The 6,969-nt window shown below is 54.9% G+C and overlaps 1 long non-coding RNA gene across 1 annotated transcript; it reads right to left on the bottom strand.

The window, feature by feature from the left end:
• Positions 1-1,839: 1,839 nt before the first annotated feature.
• Positions 1,840-6,890, bottom strand: LOC106725961. Its single transcript, XR_001361976.1, has 3 exons — positions 6,661-6,890; positions 3,095-3,452; positions 1,840-2,232 (listed from the first exon to the last, which is right to left on the bottom strand). It is a non-coding gene; the product is annotated as an uncharacterized LOC106725961 (long non-coding RNA).
• Positions 6,891-6,969: the final 79 nt, after the last annotated feature.

Raw genomic sequence — 6,969 nt, 5'->3', positions numbered from 1 at the left:
CTGGCTTTCCAGCACAACGGGGTTCCCGAGTGCCCCCCCTCCCATCCTCACTGCCTGCTGGTGCCAGGGACTGGGTGTGCTTCCAGCGCCTCCACCCTGGCCCGGAGGGATCTTTTTCTTGGTAATTTTCCTGCCTTTTGTTCTGGAAAAAAAAAATTCTCAGGAATGATTTGCAGTCAGCCCCGCCCCTGGGCAGACATCCAGGCTGTGGGTGTGGAGGGTGGGGGTGGGGGACATCCAGGGTCGCCCCTGCCCTGGTGGAACATCGTGTTCCCTACAAGCATCTGCACGTCCAACCCAACCCTTGAGCCGGCGCGGGGGCCACTGGGAGTTCTTGAGGCCAGAGAGGGTGGGGTTGAGCAAGAACGGCTCGGCTCGTTCCGCTTAAGGAACAGGCAGGAAAGGGGTGTGGAGAGATGCTGATTGTCTATGCTACCCCCACCCCACCCGCCCCCACCCGCCAGGGCTGCTCGGGAGGGAGACGAAGTGCAACAAAGGCTGCCCAGCTGCCGTCTTCAGGCGGAAGGACCGCCTCAACCTCCTGGTCCAGTTCTTGCCTCTCCGGCTCTGGACGACCTCTGGCCCTGGCCCATTCCTGCTGGGCCTGGTTCCTTCATCCCTGAGGCCAGCTCTCTCACTACCTCCCTCCATCTCCAGGCCCTGCAGGGCTTGCTGCCCGGCCCTCGGCCCTCCATCATCTCTAACCTCTGGTGCCCCTGCCCCCATCAGCAATGGCCTCGCCTGGTTTTTAGGGAGAAAACAGGAGCCACAGGCCAGAAACTGAGCCTTTCCTCTGCTCCCCACCTCCTCCTGGAGCGCCGGCCCCATCGCTCTCCCTTCAGGGCAAAAGCCTTGATGTTTGCCTGCAGTTGTCTCCACCAGGGCCCATCCCGCAGGCCCCAGTGACGTCCTCAGGCCAAACTCACCATGGTGGGCCCTCCCTCCTGCCCCGAGGACCATCTTCTCAGGACGTTTACTAGGCGTCCCCGTTAGTAGTCAATCCGCATCATTCACCAGGATGGTACCGGTTAATAATGTGGATACCGGTTAATAATTCGGATTCAGTAATCAAAGAAAACACGATAACTTCTTTTCTTTTTAAAAAAATATATTTTATTGATTTTTTACAGAGAGGAAGGGAGAGGGATAGGATCCGGCCCGTTTGGAATGAATAAAACTAAAAAAAAAAAAACCGTACCCTTTTTTTTAATGATGTTTACTTTGAATTTATATTAGTTCACACAAACACTCCATCCATGCTTTTGTTCCGGCCCTCCGGTCCAGTTTAAGAACCCATTGTGGCCCTCGAGTCAAAAAGTTTGCCCACCCCTGCTCTAGCCACTGAGCCAAACTGGTCAGGGCCTTTTTTTTTTTTTAATATAAAATTTTAAAACTATGTGGAATATTATAACAAATACAGAAAGGTGCATAAAACAAAGACATTATGCTTAATGATTTCTCAGAGGTCAAACACAAAACAAGACTCAGATGAGCCCTGGCTGGTGTGGCTCAGCTGGTTGAACATTGTCCTGTGCAACGAGAAGCTGCTGGCTCAGTCCCCTGTCAGGGCACAGACCCAGGCTGTGCGTTCAGTCCCAGGCTGGTATATGGGAGGCAACCAGTTGATGTTTCTCTCTCTGTCTCTCCCTCCCGCTTCCTCTCACTAAAGACATATTTTTAAAAAGGACTCAGATGGCCCTGCTGACATTGCTCAGGGGTGGAGCATCGGCCCATGAACCAGGAGGTCAGGGTTTGATTCCCGGTCAGGGCACACGCCTGGGTTGTGGGCTGGATCCCCAGTGTGGGGCGCGCAGGAGGCAGCCGATCCACATCTCTCTCATCGTTGATGTTTCTCTCTCCCTCTCCCTCCTCTCTCTGAAATCAATAAAAAAAAATATGTTTTAAAAAAAGGACTCAGATGAAGCACCCTGGAGGGCCCCGCAGCCCCTGCGGTCCAGCCGGCTTCCTCTCTGCTCTCTCCGAGGTTTGGGTCAGGTGGTCATTGCTTCCTTGGTTTTCTTGACGGGTTTCATCGCTTAAACGTGCCTCTGAAAATCGCTTTCTTCACAGTTACACGCCTGTAATTAGACACATGAGGGGCGCGCTGACTGCTGGTGGTGAGCAGTCTTCTATCTTCTCCCCTTCTGCTTGCTCTTGCCTCTTCCTTCTTTCACCCTCACTCTCTGGAACCAGTGGTTACAAGATACTCATTCCCTGGGCTTCTCCTTGCTCCTGTCATCGTGGAATATACGATTACACAGTGGTTTGTCTTTGTTGTATATACACTTAGGTCATTTTAGACACACTTTTCTGCATCTTATTTTTCTCACTCAGCCTGACTTTATGGTAGGCCCTTCCAAACCAAGTGCTATTATTCCAATTCTTTCTTTAAAAAAAAATTTTTTTTATTGACTTCAGAGAGGAAGGGAGAGGGAGCAAACGATAGAAACATCAATGATGAGAGAATCATTGGTTAGCTGCCTCCTGCACGCCCCACACCGAGGATCGAGCCCACAACCCAATACAGCAAAATAGCATACATATCAAATCGCATATATATCAACATATGTGTAACTCCATCTATTGAAAACGGTGACCTCCAGGTTCATAGGTCGATGCTCAACCACTGAGCCATGCCAGCTGGACCATGCTGTGTCCATTCTTGCCATGTCCCAGGTGCCCAGGCCAGGTCAGCCCTGGGTAAGCACTTATGGAACGAACGGAAGAGTGAATTCATGCTGGTGCTGCCCCAGGGAGACGCTGCCCTGTCCAGCCTCCACCCGCACAGGGGAGCTCTGGCATGGGAGCCGGGAGGGCCGAGAGAGTGGTAATTTTCCTGCCTTTTGTTCTGGCGGTGAGGCCTGAATGACTGGTGCCTGTCGGCCTTTTATTCTGAGTCCACAGCGCCTGCTGCAGGTCCTGAAGCCTCAGCGGGGGAACGGGCAGGAGCTGGGCTCGGCCTCCTCCTAGCCGCCCCCCGGGTGTGAGAGCCTTTTGGGCCCGACCCAGGGCTAGCCTAGACCCGGGCCCTCTCACCTTGCCCCCGCCTCCTGTCACACCATTTAACTGCTTTCCCATCACCCTCGTCACTCACCACCTCCTGGCATGCTTTTTATTCAGTCATTCAGCATGTATTTCTGGACCTACTTGGTGTTTGAGGTGCTCGGGCTACATTCATTAGCAACGGGATTTCCACCTCACAGAGCTCACGTTCTAGGGGAGGAAGCCAACGCGGTGAGAGGACGATACTTACATAAATGACTGGTAACGGCTGTGGACGAGAGCAGGGCAGGATGAGGGGATCACACTGGGGGCTCTGGGGCTCTGGGGTGCAGTCCTGTGGAAAGCTGTGGCAAGTGCAGTCCCCATTAGGGGAACAGCTGGCCCCAGTCCCGGAGCCTGGAGAATGCACCGTGTGATACGTGGGAAACCCGGGAGGCTGAGCAGTGGGGCTGGAGGGGAGCAGAGGAGATGAGGAGGGGAGCAGAGAGAGGAGGAGGAACCCCAGGCACACCCACTCCTGGGGATCAAGCCCACAACGCGGGCATGTGCCCTGACGGATCGGGAATCGAACCAGTGACCTCCTGGTTCTTAGGTTGATACTCAACCCCTGAGCCACAGCAGCCGGGCAAGGGTAAGCTTTTTTAAAAAAACCTGTTTTTTGTTTATTGCTGTATTTCCACCACAGAGCATACATGCTCAATAAATATTTGGTTTTGTTTGTTTGTTGTTAATCCTCACCCGAGGATATTTGTCCATTGATTTTTAGGGGGAGTGGAAGAGAGAGGAAAAGACAGAAACACATTGATCAGCTGCCTCCTCCTGCACGAGCCCCCACCAGGGCCCGGGCCCTGCAACCGAGGTACGTGCCCTTGACGGGAATCGAACCAGGGATCCTTCAGTCCGCAGGCCGGCGCTCTACCCACTGAGCAACACCGGCCAGGGCTAAATAGTTGTCGGATGAATTCTATCTGCTTGATCGCACGGGGCTGCAACACTGGCGCCTTCACGCGAAGAGCAGCGCCCAGGTGGGGAGCCCCGGCCCTTCTCCGCAGCACCAGCCCCTCCCTGGCCCCCCCCCCCAGGGACACCCACAGTCACTCCGGGGAGCCCGACGGGCCAGCGCCGCTTCCAGGACACTGAGCCTCACACTAGACCCGCCACGTGCGGCGGGGTGGGACCTGGGTGGACACGGGGCCACCACCCACCAGTCACAGCAAACCTGAAGGCCGTCCTTCCGTCCACCCCTCTGTGGTCTAGCTTCCACCTACTGGGTCTCACACACCTTTGAGAAGGCTACAAAAGACCCAGGCCTGGCTTTCTTTGTAGGAATAGAACTAAAACGTCAAAACAGGCTACTTCGTAGGGTTTAAGATTTCTGGGATTCATAAGATTTCTGAGATCAGCCATGTGAGCTCAAGTGCTTTGTAGAGGGTCAGTGGGTTGTCTGAGGCCATGGAGCTGCTTCTTGTTGTGGACTATTCATGGTCCCCTGGGATGCAGCTGGAGAGTGAGATGGTGGTGATGTCCTGCAGCTCTGATCCCATCACTGTGTCACAAAAAGTTTAGTCCTCTGGTGTGTACCTGATCCTCACAGATGTATCCCTCCATTTCCATCCTCAGATAACTGCAGTTCTCTTCAGATGTCTGACCAGATGCATGTTCACTGGCAGCCTGAGCAGCACCAACCCTGCCTTCTTTCCTCAAGCTGGGTGAGCCAGGCTGGCTGGGGTGCAGGAAAGGGCAGATAAACGGCCCTTGGGTGGGTTGAAATGCTATTAGAACCATTAAGATTTTTAAAAATATTTTTTCTGTGTCTGCTCCTTCACTAGAACAAAGCAACCAAAGTGATGCTTAGCTCACTCTCATGGAAGCACAGTTTGCCCTGGACCAGTGCCACATGTCACCAGAGCAGTGAAGGGGGCAACTGGAGGAAGAAGACAGGGCATTCCTCCCCAGCAGTGTAACACCCTCACAGGCATGATGCTGTCTGGAGAGCTGACCCCTGCTGGAGCGCTTAAGGCTTTTAGGCACAGAGTGTACTGATCTGATTTATATTTTTTAAAGATCACTCTGATTTGCATTTTTATTTTTATTAAAAGTTATTGTACTAATTAAATTGTTTTCAATTAGAAATGACATTCAATATTAGTTTCAAGTGTATATAATAGTGATTAGACATTAATATAACAAATAGAGTGATCCCCTGATAAATATAACATGGGGGATATTTTAAAAGGTTATTAATCCAATGCATGGAGAGTGGAGCCCTCATAACCTAATCAACCTCAATAGACCCACCTTTTATTTATTTTTAATCAAACTTATTTGGGTGACATTCATTAATAAAATTGCATAGGTCAGGTGTGCCATTCTATAATGCATCATTTGTATATCGCATTGTGTGCTCACTGCCTTCAAGTCAAGTCTCCTTCCATCACCATTAATCGCTCCTATGCCCTCTTTTTCCTCCACCCACCCTTCACCCACCAACCCTATTCACCACTCCCAACACGCCACCCCCACCTGCCACTCCATACCCCACACCCCCAGCACCCACCTGCCACCCCACAATCACCAGCCCCTCCTGCTACCCACACACACACACCCAGTCCCCTCTCCTCCCTTCCCCCTCCATGAAGGGTCCTCTCTTCTCCCTGCCCTGCCTTATCCATGGAGGGTCCCTTCTCCTCTGTGATCCGTCCCCTCCATGGAGGGTTCCCTCTGCTCCCTGACCTCTCCCCTTCATGGAAAGTCCCCTCTCTTCCCTGTCCTTCCCCCTCCATGGTGGGTACCCTCTCTTCCCTGCCCCCTCCATGGAGGATTTCCTACCCCCTCTTCCCTGCCCTTTCCATGGAGGGTCCCTTCTCCTGCTACCTTGTCCCCTCATGGAGGGTTCCCTATTCCCCTGCCCTGCCTCCTCCATGGAGGGTCCCCACTCCTCCCTGCCTTCTCCCCTCCATGGAGGATTCCCTTCCCTCCCTGTCCTGCACCCTCCATGGAGGGTCCCCTCTCCCCCTACACTGTCCCCTCCATGGAGGGTTCCCTATCCCTCTGCCTGGGCCCCTCCATGGAGGGTCCCCTTCTCTTCCCTGCCCCCTCCTCTCCATGGAGGGTTCCCTGCCCTCCCTACCTTGCCCCCTCCATGGAGGGTCTCCTTTCCCTCTACCCTGCCCCCTCCATGAAGGGTCCCCTCTCCTCCCTGACACGCCCCTCCAAGGAGGGTCCCCTCTCCTACCTGACCCATCCCCTCCATGAAGTGTCCCCTCTCTTCCTTGTCCTGCACCTTCCATGGAGGGTTCCCTGCCCTCCATACCCTGCCACCTCCATGGAGGGTCCCCTGACCCCCTATCCTGTCCCCTTCATGGAGATCCCTGCCCCCCTGCCCTTCCCCCTCCATGGAGGGTCCCCTTTCCCCCTATCCTGTCCCCTCCATGGAGGGTCCTCTCTCCCCCTACCCTGCCCCCTCCATGGAGGGCTCCCTGCCCCCCCCCCCCCGCCCCCCCCCGGCCCCCCCCCCCAGGGACACCCACAGTCACTCCGGGGAGCCCGACGGGCCAGCGCCGCTTCCAGGACACTGAGCCTCACACTAGACCCGCCACGTGCGGCGGGGTGGGACCTGGGTGGACACGGGGCCACCACCCACCAGTCACAGCAAACCTGAAGGGCGTCCTTCCGTCCACCCCTCTGTGCGTCGTCGTTTCCCGCCCATCTCCACCCAGACCTCGGTCCGCCTGGACATTAGACACGCCTCTATCCACCGTTCACAGCCGCTCTTCGTCCGTCTTTCAGTCCATCCATCAGGACCAACTTCCCAGTTTGCTGACAAATGACTCAACGCTGGCACTGAACGCCCCGCATCCCGGGGAGCTCCTTAGACTCCGGGTGATGGTGAGGTTGGCTGACCCGCCCGCCCCGCAGCCAGCCCGCCTTGCACCCGTCGGCCCGAAGCCCATCGGTCCACCCACC

This window comes from Myotis brandtii, unplaced genomic scaffold (assembly GCF_000412655.1).
Source record: "Myotis brandtii unplaced genomic scaffold, ASM41265v1 scaffold207, whole genome shotgun sequence".
In the NCBI taxonomy this organism is placed as follows: Eukaryota; Metazoa; Chordata; class Mammalia; order Chiroptera; family Vespertilionidae; genus Myotis; species Myotis brandtii.
The sequence above is the reverse complement of the archived record's forward strand: the minus strand, read 5'-3'. Positions and strand labels throughout refer to the sequence as shown.